Source organism: Marmota monax, unplaced genomic scaffold, assembly GCF_021218885.2.
Source record: "Marmota monax isolate L192 unplaced genomic scaffold, Marmota_monax_Labrador192_F-V1.1 WCK01_AAM20220418_F8-fsc00007, whole genome shotgun sequence".
Taxonomy (NCBI): domain Eukaryota; kingdom Metazoa; phylum Chordata; class Mammalia; order Rodentia; family Sciuridae; genus Marmota; species Marmota monax.
This window is the reverse complement of record NW_026692781.1, coordinates 13602355-13614442: the sequence shown is the minus strand read 5'-3', so window position 1 is coordinate 13614442 and position 12088 is coordinate 13602355. Positions and strand designations below refer to the sequence as shown.

Below are 12088 nucleotides of genomic sequence, written 5' to 3'. Positions count from 1 at the left end.
TCCAATTTTGCTCATTAAGTATCTACAGAGTATATTATAGGACCAGGCACAAAGTGGATGCTTATTTAAATGTCAAATAAATAAATGCTTTTCAAAAAAGGAATACGGTATTAGCCTCCTAATATATATCATTGGAACTAGTCCCTACTCTTAAGAAGGCTGTTTATAATCGAGGATATAATTCCGTAAAAGCAATAAGAATATGTAACAGAGTTTACATAAAGTATTTGTTGAAACACTGTGTCTCTTGGTAGTTACACCCAGCAATATTTTAATTTTTGATAAAAATCCATGTGATTTCCTGTTGTATAAAAAGGTTTATAAATTTTATTTTACTCTCATATTCAAATGAAATAACATGGTTCCTTATAAATTTTAAGAAATGTTCCATAATGAGAATGTTTTAAAGTTAATATTGTAAAAATATCTTCAAATAAAGCTAGAACATGAGTATTGTCTCCACTCATAGATTCCAGTCAATCATTGGCATTGGAGTTTATACTATAATTAGAGCTGATCTTATTCTATGCTGAGTCAGAATGGATATTCCAGCCTTTCCAAAGGGACCAGAGAAGAGGAAAGAAGTGCAGCGGGCAGGAAGGATGGGGCAAAAGAAATCTGAGAGAAGAATTACCTTTTTCTTCTGGATCTTAATTCCAAACAGATGGTCTCAAAGTTTTGCTGTATCATACATTTATATAGAGTCATTTAATCCTTTAACGGCCATTATGGGATCCATAATTTGTACATCTTTAACTATTTCAGACATTTTGTGTTCTGTGTTTAATAACTCTAAGAGATTTATGAAAGAGTTTATAGTGTGCTGTTTTCTGTTTCTCTGTCTCTTGCTTTTGGTAGCTTATTTTGGGTGTGTATTTTAAAATTTTGGATTGTGAGCTCATGTTTCATTGGCCTTCCCTGTGGGAATGTCAAGCGTGGATTGAGGATGTATTCCTTTAGAAAGAATTAATTGAGCTTCTTCCAGGAGTCCTAGGATACAGTCAACACTGGATCATATACGTTGCTTTTCTTGGCTTGGGATTTCCTGAACCAGGCATGTAGTGAATATCTAAAACTCAAACCATGTAAGGGGATGTTAGTCAGCTTTTTGTTACTGTAATCAGAACACCTGACAAGAACGTAGAGGATGAAAGATTTATTTGGGCTCATGGTTTCAGAGGATTCAGTCCATGGTTGACCAACTCCAAGAGAAACTGATGGTGGAAGTGCCTGGTGAATGAAAGCTGCTCTGGGAAACAGAGTGAGAGGAAAGGGCTGGGGAGATGAGAAACCCTTTTGGGACTTGCCCCCCAGGGACCTATAAGCTAATCAGAGAAAGTTAAGAGAAGTAAACATTTTGATCTTAGCTTAAAAAGATATATAGGAGTTCATCATTTCAGGAAGAGAGCAGAGCACGAGGAAAGGCCAGGGCACTTGAGAGTTTAAAAGTCTGTTCATGGAACTTTAAGATGCTACCAATGACCAGAATTGTCTCAATACATGCAGTTTATCTATATGAAGGTGCTTTCACAGGAGAGTGGTAGCTAATGTTCCCTGAGTATTTGCTATGCACTTAGTACTGCTGGTAAGTGCTTCACATTTAATAATTCATTCAATTTTGTCAACAATTCTAAGGATACTATTACCATTTTAGTTACAGGTAGAATAATTATGATTGAGCATTGTCTCCAAAGTCATACAGTACAGGTGAGTGAGCCAGAACTCACCTAGGCATTCTAACAACAGAGGCTGCACCCTTAGCTTCTGTGCCCCACTGCTCACCATGAAGACTGGGTTTGCTCTGGAGGGTTTAATCAAAACTTCTCATTCTTGAGAAAGCTCAATTAATGAAGAAAGTTTATCTCCTCTTCAGACTGAATGTACCACAACAATGACTCATTCTTGTTTAGTTTCTTTAATTAAATACTGCCCTTCTCCAAGAAAACTATGTGATGGAATGGATGCCTTTTCAGTGGTGTGTTGCACTAGCTCATGAGAACTAATCTTTATATTTTCAGGAATTTTTGCAGTTATTAAATATGACTATTATTAAAATTAAATTATATAACTTTCATGAAATTAATTATATTTAAAAATAAATGTAATAGTCAAACCCCATTCCTTCCTAATTCTTTTGCTATATTTTTAGTTTTATCCACGCTCTTAAGGTTTGTTTTAATTTTTTATTGTGCCTGGGTGGTAGAAGTACCATATAATGGGATGCTATAATACATCTCTCCCCAGCCACATGTTCAATAATGTCACTTTGATAATTTGGATTTGGCAATAGTGGGAGTAATAATTTGGTAAACACCATCAGGGCTCCACCCCTCAGAGCCCAGGTTGTTCAACATTTACCAAAAAATCACAACACTCAGATAATCATCATTATCTCTTCTTTAAGATACTTTGCTTGAGTTGGAGTCTTAGGAGGGCTCTGTATTATATAGAGGGTTTAAATTGTATAGCAGAGACCTCTGGTGTCTAAGTTGTACTAGTGCTACAGTACTTAATAAAAGGAGTTGGGAAATGTTCATCTGTTTCTCATTAATGTACTTAATTATTTCAGAAATAGAGAATTCACCTTAGCTTTAATAACCACCAAAGAACATGATTGATACCTAGTGTTTCATGATACCTAGCTTGTGAACTAAAGCTTTTTGGTTTAAGAAACTTAAAGTCATCATTCTAAGAGAAAACTTTTATTTCTTCATTTCCCCCCTCAACTTGTAGAAGGGGGAGCTATTGTAATGTAGGGGGAAAAGTCAAGATAATTGGATTTGTTTCTGGCTAGGCCACTAATAAATAGAGAGGTGGCATGGGCTTCATCTTACCTTTTTGTACTTCAGAATCACTTGGGGATTTATAAAATATAGATGCACCTTGGCTTATCATGGGATTGCATCCTGATAAAAATCCTTGAATTTGACAATATCGTTCAGTTGAAAATACATTTAATCCACCTAATTTGCCTCACAGTTAGCAACACAGCACACTGTGGAGAAGTCCTTCCTCACCCTCATGGTGGCATAGCTGCTTGGGGCTGCAGCTCACAGCTGGTACTGCTGCCCAATATGGAGAGAGAATATCACACCACTTATCACTACTTTTTAAAAGATCAAAACTCAGAATTCAAAATACCGTTTCTACTGAGTGTGAATCACTTTTGCACCATCATAAAGTCAAAAAGTCTTAAGCTAAGCTATCGTCAGTCAGGAGCTGTCTGTATACTGAGGACAGGCCCAAGTTAGATCCATGAAATCAGAATCTCTGGCAGTAGAACATAGATGTTGGTATGCTTTGAAGTGCTCCTGAGATAGTTTTGATATGCAACCTGTTAAATAGTTTACTGGTCAAGATATTTACAGAAATGGTAAATGGTCTATGATTAAGGGCTCTAGCTGTGGGGAGGCCAAAACTCCTGGTTGGAAATTCCCACTCAACTTCTGTGTAACTTTGGGTTAGTTACTTATAATCTCTATGCTTCATTTTCCTATGTGAACAACAACAACAACAACAACAATAATAATGATAATATATTAGTTGATACAGCTAAACTCTTTTTATCAGGACCTGGCACTCCTGAGACCATTATATACATCTTCGTAGTTCTGTGTTATCTCCATGCTTTGTAACATATAGACATCTATGTGCTTGAAAATTGAACTTTGATATTCTTTTTATTGTACTTTCTTTCCTTCTATTTTGTTGCCTTTTAATTATATCAGCATTTCCCCCCTTTTTACTGCTTAAAGATCTTTAGTTTCTCAGCAGTTGGAAAACCCCAACCAGAGTAAAATGCTTCAGATGGCTCAAAGCCAGTATTGAGTAATAACTACTCAGACCTGGCATTTTAAAGAATTTTTGGAATTAAAGCATTTGCATTGGCTGAAAATGATGTTTCCTTTATGTTGCAAAGTATTTAATTCTTACTATTTCCTTTGGCTTATGAGGAAGTAGCAACAAATTGTTGGAGACCTGTATTCAAAGGGAGAAAAACATGTATAGAAGAAAATGTATTTGCTAGAGGAACTTAATGATAAGATGGGCAGCTGAAAGAAATACTTTGACCAAATCTTTAGTAAAACTGAAACAAAGGAAAAATTCATTTTCTTCATCCATTCTGTTTGAGACAGACTGATGACTAATTAGGTAGAGATAAAGGAGAAACCCCTTGTGAATATACCATTTTAGGGGCAATATTCATTGGGAGATGTACCCAAAAACTGCGTTGATAAGGGAAAATGACAGAATATGGCAAATCACAAGTGTTTACTTTGATTTATTTGGGTGCTTGTTTTCCAATCACTTTGATAGAAAAAAAAAAGTGGGGTGGGATGGGGAGAATTTAGGTAGAAAAATGAGCATGACCAAAACTATTTAGAGGGTGAAAGTTGGAAAAGATTAATTCAGTACTGTGGTCTTCTGTAACACTTATGTGATTTTATATTTAGAAGGTTGTAGAAATTAACAAATACTACCATGTAGTTAGTATTAATGGCCTAGAGACTAGTGTCCCAAATTGACTTTCAGTAGGATGATCCTTCAGAGACTAAGAGGACTTGAGTGCCCTTCTTTCTGATTGACTTCTGGTTTTTTCTTGTGGAAAAAATTAAGTCTACATAGGAGGAAGGCCAGGATTTGTTTGGTTGCAAAGAATAACTCAGGTTAATTTAAGAAGAATGTTTGTTGTGAGTATACACCCCTGAATCTCAGGGAATACATTGTCAATAAATGTTGCTAGCTGGGATTGGACAAACTGATGTCACACTCACTTAGAAACCCCAGGGAACCTTCTTTCTCTGAGTCAGTCCCTATCTCTTGCTTTTTAAGCTCTTTATACTCTGTGCTCTTCTCTCTTGTGATCTGTCCTTCTTCCATATAAACATTGGCTTGACATGACCCCCAGCGAACCTGGTCAGAGCTCAGTACTCAGTGCACAACCCACTGGTATCACATCTTTCCAATTCCTGGCACATGGTTTTGAACCAGGCCACCAGTGATACGTTTCTGATGACTAACTGCCCTCGAATCAGCTATTCATACCTGGTCCTATCAGCCAAAGCTGGAATTGGATAGTTATTTGATACAAAGAGGGATCACATTAGACAGAAGAGACAGGAGGCTGGCAAGCCCTGGAAACTTGCTTTATATTCTGCCTTAATGACAAAATGGCGTGATCTAAGGATTTTCCAGCTAAAAATTGCAAAACATGTGCAGTACATGATTTCTGCAGAATACTAGTGAACAGAACAACAAATTAGTAGTCTTCCTGATTTACTGCAGCAGTTGCAGACTATTTCAAGCTCACTTGATACTGTATAGATATTTCTTTTCCAAATCTTTCGCTTAAATCATAATATGATGACTGCTGAATGTTAATGGAGTTACCTAAGACTGAATTGGGAAAAAGAAATAGCAAATCAATATCCCCTACTCTCAGAATCTTTTCCTTTTTGGGGGGTACAGAGACAAAACTCTTTCCTTTTATATTATGCAACCAAATACAAAATATGTTAATTATTATAAAAACATAATATAGATTTTATCATGTAAGTTCTTCATTGAAAGGCACATGACAAAAAGACCAGACAGTTTTCTTTTTTATATGGATAGATGAGATAATTGTCAAGAAAACAACCATGATAGACTAATGCAGGTAAAAAAAAATTAAGAACACTAATAACAGCAAAAGCACAAGCATTTTAATCAGACAGAGGAGCCCATTTGTAAGTTGTATAAATTAGCCCTTTTGGTGAGAAAATTATATGAGCAAATTGAAAAGGCTCTGTTATCAGAATCAATAGACATTAATCTAAACAAATTCCACAAGAGCAGGGACTCCTGTACCTGAGACTCAGGACAGTGCCTGTCACAGAAAGAGAACTCAGTATAGACTTAGAGAATGAATAGTCTTATGATTTTTTTTCACTGAATCATCTAAGTGACAATAAACAAGATAATTTGCTCCTCTGTGTCTGAGTTTCTTCACTCACAAGAATATATGCTTTGGAGTCAGTATTTTATCAGGACTCTATGATTATATGGCATGTCTTCAAAATTTTAAAACTCATTATATCTTTTCTTAAGACTACATTCTTCATTTGAAGGGAAGTAAAAATCCATTTCTTTTACTCCAATGAATTCACTCTTGAAAGAAAGTGAAACCAATCAGTGATTTTTAAACGTGTTTTTTATTTTTAATTGACACATAATAACTGTACATATTTATAGAGGATAGTACATTACTTTTTTCAGAAATAAATTTAATTTCATATTAATAGAAACTGTTAAGAACATTTACATTTTTGTACTTTACAGCATAATACCCCCAAAGGAATATTTTTTCCATAAATAAGATCTTGCTTATTTGTATAACTGAAATAGCAGTTTATATTCTTTATGTAAAGCTAAACAACTTAATAAATGATTGTTTAAAACTTTTAAATCCGTTCAAGTACATATGGATTCATTATTAATATTCTATATAGTCCATTACTAAATTATTTCTATTATCAATTACTATCCATTTATAAAGATTCATTTTTAAGATTGATTTTAGTCAGTTGGAATACAGCAGATAAATTAACACATTTCAGAAGTAACAAGCATACACTTTTGCTATATATTAAAATGTATGGTAACTATACCATACATAGAGGGTTCTGAATAATTAATTATTTTTTACTATTTAAAAATCAAATGATTGCTATTTTATGTTTGTATAAAAAACTAGTTTTTTTCCTAAAAAAAAGTCAAGTGAAGTAAAAATTTCAAATAAGTTTATTGAAAAATTTTTTTCTAACAGCTTGCTCATTTTCTACAGTAGTTGGTTTCAAACATGTATAGAAAAAATAAACCTGAACTCTATGCTACAAGTAAAACAAATAATGTTAGAAATTAGCCTTTAGGATCAGTGTTACATATTTCAGAACATATTAGAAAATGTTATAATTATTGTTTGAGTTACTTACGGAAAAATCAAACCACAGAATTATTCTGATTACCTAGATTGAAGATTCTAATAACAAAATAGATCAAAATTTAGACTAAGGGACAGTTGTTTGAATTCATGGGTTAAAGACATATTTGCTTTCTCCTCAAGTGTAAATAGATTTTAAATACCATGTAACTGTGATTCAGAATATCAGATTACAGCATATATTGGCTTTAAATAGCAGGAAGGCAATATTTTGTGTCATATGAATGGCAATCAGGAAAGACCTAATTTTTTTCTTAAGAGGAGAAAAGAATATTAAAAAGAAATGATATCTGGGCAAAGAAAAATCTGGTCCCCAGAATAAAAGGGCCATTGAGTAAAGAAAGCAGCATCACTATTGACACTGAAAAGCACTGTCCCTATTACTAAGAATGATGAAATACCATCTCATTCTTATCTATTACGGTTATTACCATATATAAACACAGACATTAAAATGAAGACTACATGGTGACAAAGAAGTTTTGGAATAAACCCATAGACTATGTCACAGCATATATGAGTTGTTTATACCTAACTGTTCATTTATACCTGAACAAATTTTTAATAAACATAGTAGTGATTTTCAAATGATGTATTGAAAAATTTGGTTGCGATATTTTATTATTTTGCTGAATTGCATTTAAGAAAAAAAGGATATCTGCTTCACCTATTTTAATACTTATGTATTCTGGATCATATTATAAAAATCCATCTGTAGAAACTTAGAAGATTATAAATTTCTCATGAAGAGACATTATTTAGTCTGTATCATTGGTATGTATTTGCCAAGCATTTTAACACTGGAAACATTAGAAGTGTCAAGATTTGGCACAGAGAAAGGCTTATACTCTTTGTAAACATGACCTTTTAATGATGTCAATCAGTTGGAGGCACGAGTTTATCAATGAATTGCTTGATATCTATCATTTCCTGTAGACATGAACTGTGTGCACCATGCTTTCATAGGGTCCAAGGATTACATTGCCTGAATTCACCAATGTTTTTAGTTTTTCAAGAGCAAGTGAACCAAATATTAGGGGAACTAGAGGGCTGTGAATTCCATGGCCCTGGAGGATAGATATATCTTCCTTAGCACCAAGAGTAGGACTGTGGAAACAAAGCCTAGGTTGAAGCTGCCAGCTGAGTGCGGTGACATGGACTGGTCTCTGCTGTGAGGCAAGACCACTATATAAAAATAAAGCTGCTTCTGAGAAATTTCTCCCCAAATGATTTTGTCAGAAGGAAGGCCATTCTTCACTTCTTGATCTAGCAAAGTTTTTGTATCTCCTGTCTAATTCCAGGTTCATCCTCCTAGGAATCTGATGATAGCCCAATAAGATTAAACCAAGAAGGCATAGCCATGTTCAGATTTAACGTAGCAGGCATAGCTGGGGCATGTGAGCAGATACATTTTTTATGTGAACTTCTTACACGTGCAAAGACTTGCCCACACTGACTTTCAATAGATGTTGGAAGCACTCACAACCCTCCATATTTTGAAATGCATGATTAATTGTGGTGAACCATAATTATCCTGCTATTGTTGAACATTAGAAGTTATTCAACCATACCCTTGTATGGTAATTCATTGCTCTGGTAATTTTTTAGGGGGGAGGGTGCGTACAGGGACACTACCACTAAGCCACATCCCCAGCCCTATTTTTTGTATTTTATTTAGAGACAGGGTCTCACTGAGTTGCTTAGCACCTTGCTTTTGCTGAAGCTGGCTTTGAACTTGTGATCCCCCTGCCTCAGCCTCCCAAGCCACTGCTCTGATGATTTTTAAATGGGATTTTTCTTTTTTAGATTTCTGTCAAAATAGAGAAAAACTTAAAATACATTTGGGTTTCATCTCTCAAAATCAAATGTACTCTAGTATTGTTTGCAGAATATTGTCTTACTTCAAAAGTGTTCACCTTGTCCAAAGTCTTGTCACATCCATCTCCCTCTGCATTATATATCATGGACAAACTAGGAATAGCACAGTTTTCCCAGCTGGCTGTCACTTACATGGGCTAAATAGTCACAGAGCATTTTGCTGACCCAGGCAAACTCTACCTAAGAAGACCAGCTAGCTTTGCATAAAAGTAAACAGGGTGCACACTAGGCAGGTATAGAGTTTAGAAAAAGAAAAAGAAAAATGACAGCACTTGTAATTCAACCATGTTGAAAGACTTGATACATATAGCAGCATCTTCCTTTAAAAAAAAAAAAAAAAAAAAAAAAAAAAAAAAACCTACACTGTATTATTTGAACATCTGTTATCCAGTATAGGAAGGGAACTAACTGGTGCTCTGTCTGATGACTTAGTTCTTTTGAGGTATCCAGTTGTGCAAAAATCTGATGTGTCTGAACAATGTTAATTATATGGCATGATGTAGTTATAGAAATCTGACAACAATGACAGAGAATAAATAGTTTAATGAGGGCTAGGATATAAAAGGTTTCTGGGGAGCCACGTCTTCCCAACATATAAATTATTGCCTTTGTCTGAGTTAAATGCTTGGGTAAAAATGGCAATGCTACCATGGTGGTTAAAAAGATTTAATGCCTTGGGGGGAATAATTATGCACATAAGCCAATCTGAGCTGAGTTCCTGCCATCCCTTTTCTGCAGGCTCCTGATGCTCATCTGTATGGATGCAGAGATGCACATGCCACAGGTGAAGAGATAGAGTCACCAAGGAGTTGTGGGAATTGATGATTGAATCTCACTATAAATATTGTATTACCATTATCCTTGTTCCCTTTTATCTTGTTTATTTCCTACCACTTGCTATACATTAGCATTTTGACAGTGATCAATTTGAGCCTCCTCCTTGTCTTTAGTGCACATGCTTGTCCAGTCCACAACCTTACTGCAGTCAAATCAGAGGATCACTGGGACTAAGAAGAACCTGAGAATTTAGCTAGTTCTTGACATTTATCTGCTATAAGGTTTTCAGGCAAAATAATATTTTTTAATCTGCTAGATTTCCATCTAGGCTTTTATAATCCATGAGTTTTCTTTTCAATAACCAAATCTCTCCCACTACAATTTGTTAAGTGTTTTGTTTTTTCAGGTTAGTAACCCGCCCCAACACACAAAAAAATGACAACACAGAAAAGAATAAAGCAAAATTTTCTGTTAGCCTTCAACTTGTTTTGGAGTTATATTTCTGTAGATATGCATTTATACATGCAGTCACATTGATAAAATGATACACACGTTTTGTATATTTGATCTCCATTGTATACCCAGTTCTACATCATTTTTACTACTACTTACATAGTACATAGTTTCTTATGTCACTGAATATAATTTATAGCATTTCATAACATAGACATACATAGTCCTCTGATATAAAACATCTAGGATGTTTCCATATATTTGTGATTGCACAGAAGGTAATTAACATCTTCATATAATAATTTTAATTCTTTATTTTTAGTCTTTATTTCTCTTCTCTGGGTCTATTCTGGATTCCCAAACAGGGAGCTCATACACTCCCTAAATGTTCTCTCTATCACATAAGTTAGAGTCTAGTTAATACTAATTATCTTTCATCCACAGAGACAGATACTTGTAGAAAATTGAAAAGCTGATTATGCTTCAGTTTTTCCTCAGTTAAGCATAATCTCACCAGAAATAATAGTAGTGATACTGTTAGGTGGTTTTAAGTAAAACCTAAGTGCTAAGTATAAGAAAATGAGTGCTTCTGAGCAATTTTACATATTTTAGATGATACCTATGAAAATGGTTGAATTAATGGATAAAAGGTGCTAGAACTTAATATTCACATGATAGAAAAATCTAAAATCATAATACTTCAAATTAATATGATTCATTCTCAGATACTTTCATTTTCCCCTGTAGTGGAAAAAATAATGGAAAACCAAAAGTCTCCCCAAAAGCAAAAGAAAAACTAAAGGTCTGCTTGCTTTTTTGAAAATTTTTTTTTCCTTTTACTTACTATGATTTATATTTTCAATTCCCCAAACATGAAATCTTTTACATTCTCTGGAAATCTTCACAAAAAATAAAAACTTTTACTTCAACCCTGATTGAACTAAAGGTTATATGTGGAGGAAGCTTGGGAGGAGCACTGGATTTGGAGATCTGTGACCTTGGGCAATTTGTTGAAGCCACCACAACCTCATTGTCTTTATCTGTACAATGGCTGTCAGAAGATCCAACTGGAAAGCCTGATGCATACCTGTTCCTTCTGCCCCTGCTTTTAAATGATAATGCAGATTAGTCTGAGAGATGCATTTTTAAAGTAATTTCTCTTCTTTGAGTGAAAGTTATAGAATAAGGCTGTGTTTGTAGGTGAATGGTTACCATTTGCCATAAAAAGTCATAAACATGCAGACAACCTAAAAACTGATTAAACATAACACCCCAAACAGAGAAAATGAAATAAAAAGTTAAAATCATGAAGTGAAAAAAAAACAAACAAACAAAAAAAAAAACCACCTGTCCTCGGGGTACTCTTTTTTTTTTAATTTTTTATTGTTGGTTGTTCAAAACATTACAAATTTCTTGACATATCATATTCCACACTTTGATTCAAGTGGGTTATGAACTCCCACCTTCACCCCATACACAGATTGCAGAATCACATCAGTTACACATCCATTGATTTACATATTGCCATACTAGTGTCTGTTGTGCTCCGCTGCCTTTCCCATCCTCCACCATCCCCCCTCCCCACCTCTCCCCTCCCCTCCCCTCCTCTCTCTCTACCCCCTCCACTGTATAACCCTGAGGGTCTCCTTCCATTTCCATGCAATTTCCCTTCTCTCTCCCTTTCCCTCCCACCTCTCATCCCTGTTAAATGTTAATCTTCTTCTCCTGCTCTTCATCCCTACTCTGTTCTTAGTTACTCTCCTTATATCAAAGAAGACATTTGGCATTTGTTTTTTAGGGATTGGCTAGCTTCACTCAGCATAATCTGCTCTAATGCCATCAATTTCCCTGCAAATTCTATGATTTTGTCATTTTTTAATGCAGAGTAATACTTCATTGTGTATAAATGCCACATTTTTTTTTATCCATTCGTCTATTGAAGGGCATCTAGGTTGGTTCCACAGTCTTGCTATTGTGAATTGTGCTTCTATGAACATC

At 34.8% G+C, this 12088-nt stretch overlaps 1 protein-coding gene and 1 pseudogene across 7 annotated transcripts in view; one reads left to right on the top strand and one right to left on the bottom strand.

The window, feature by feature from the left end:
- The window catches only part of Znf385b (zinc finger protein 385B), a 373746-nt gene that overhangs the window by 158152 nt on the left and 203506 nt on the right, over window positions 1-12088 (top strand). The window lies entirely within an intron of this gene.
- The window catches only part of LOC124094622 (acyl-protein thioesterase 1-like), a 99913-nt pseudogene continuing 95683 nt past the window's right edge, over window positions 7859-12088 (bottom strand).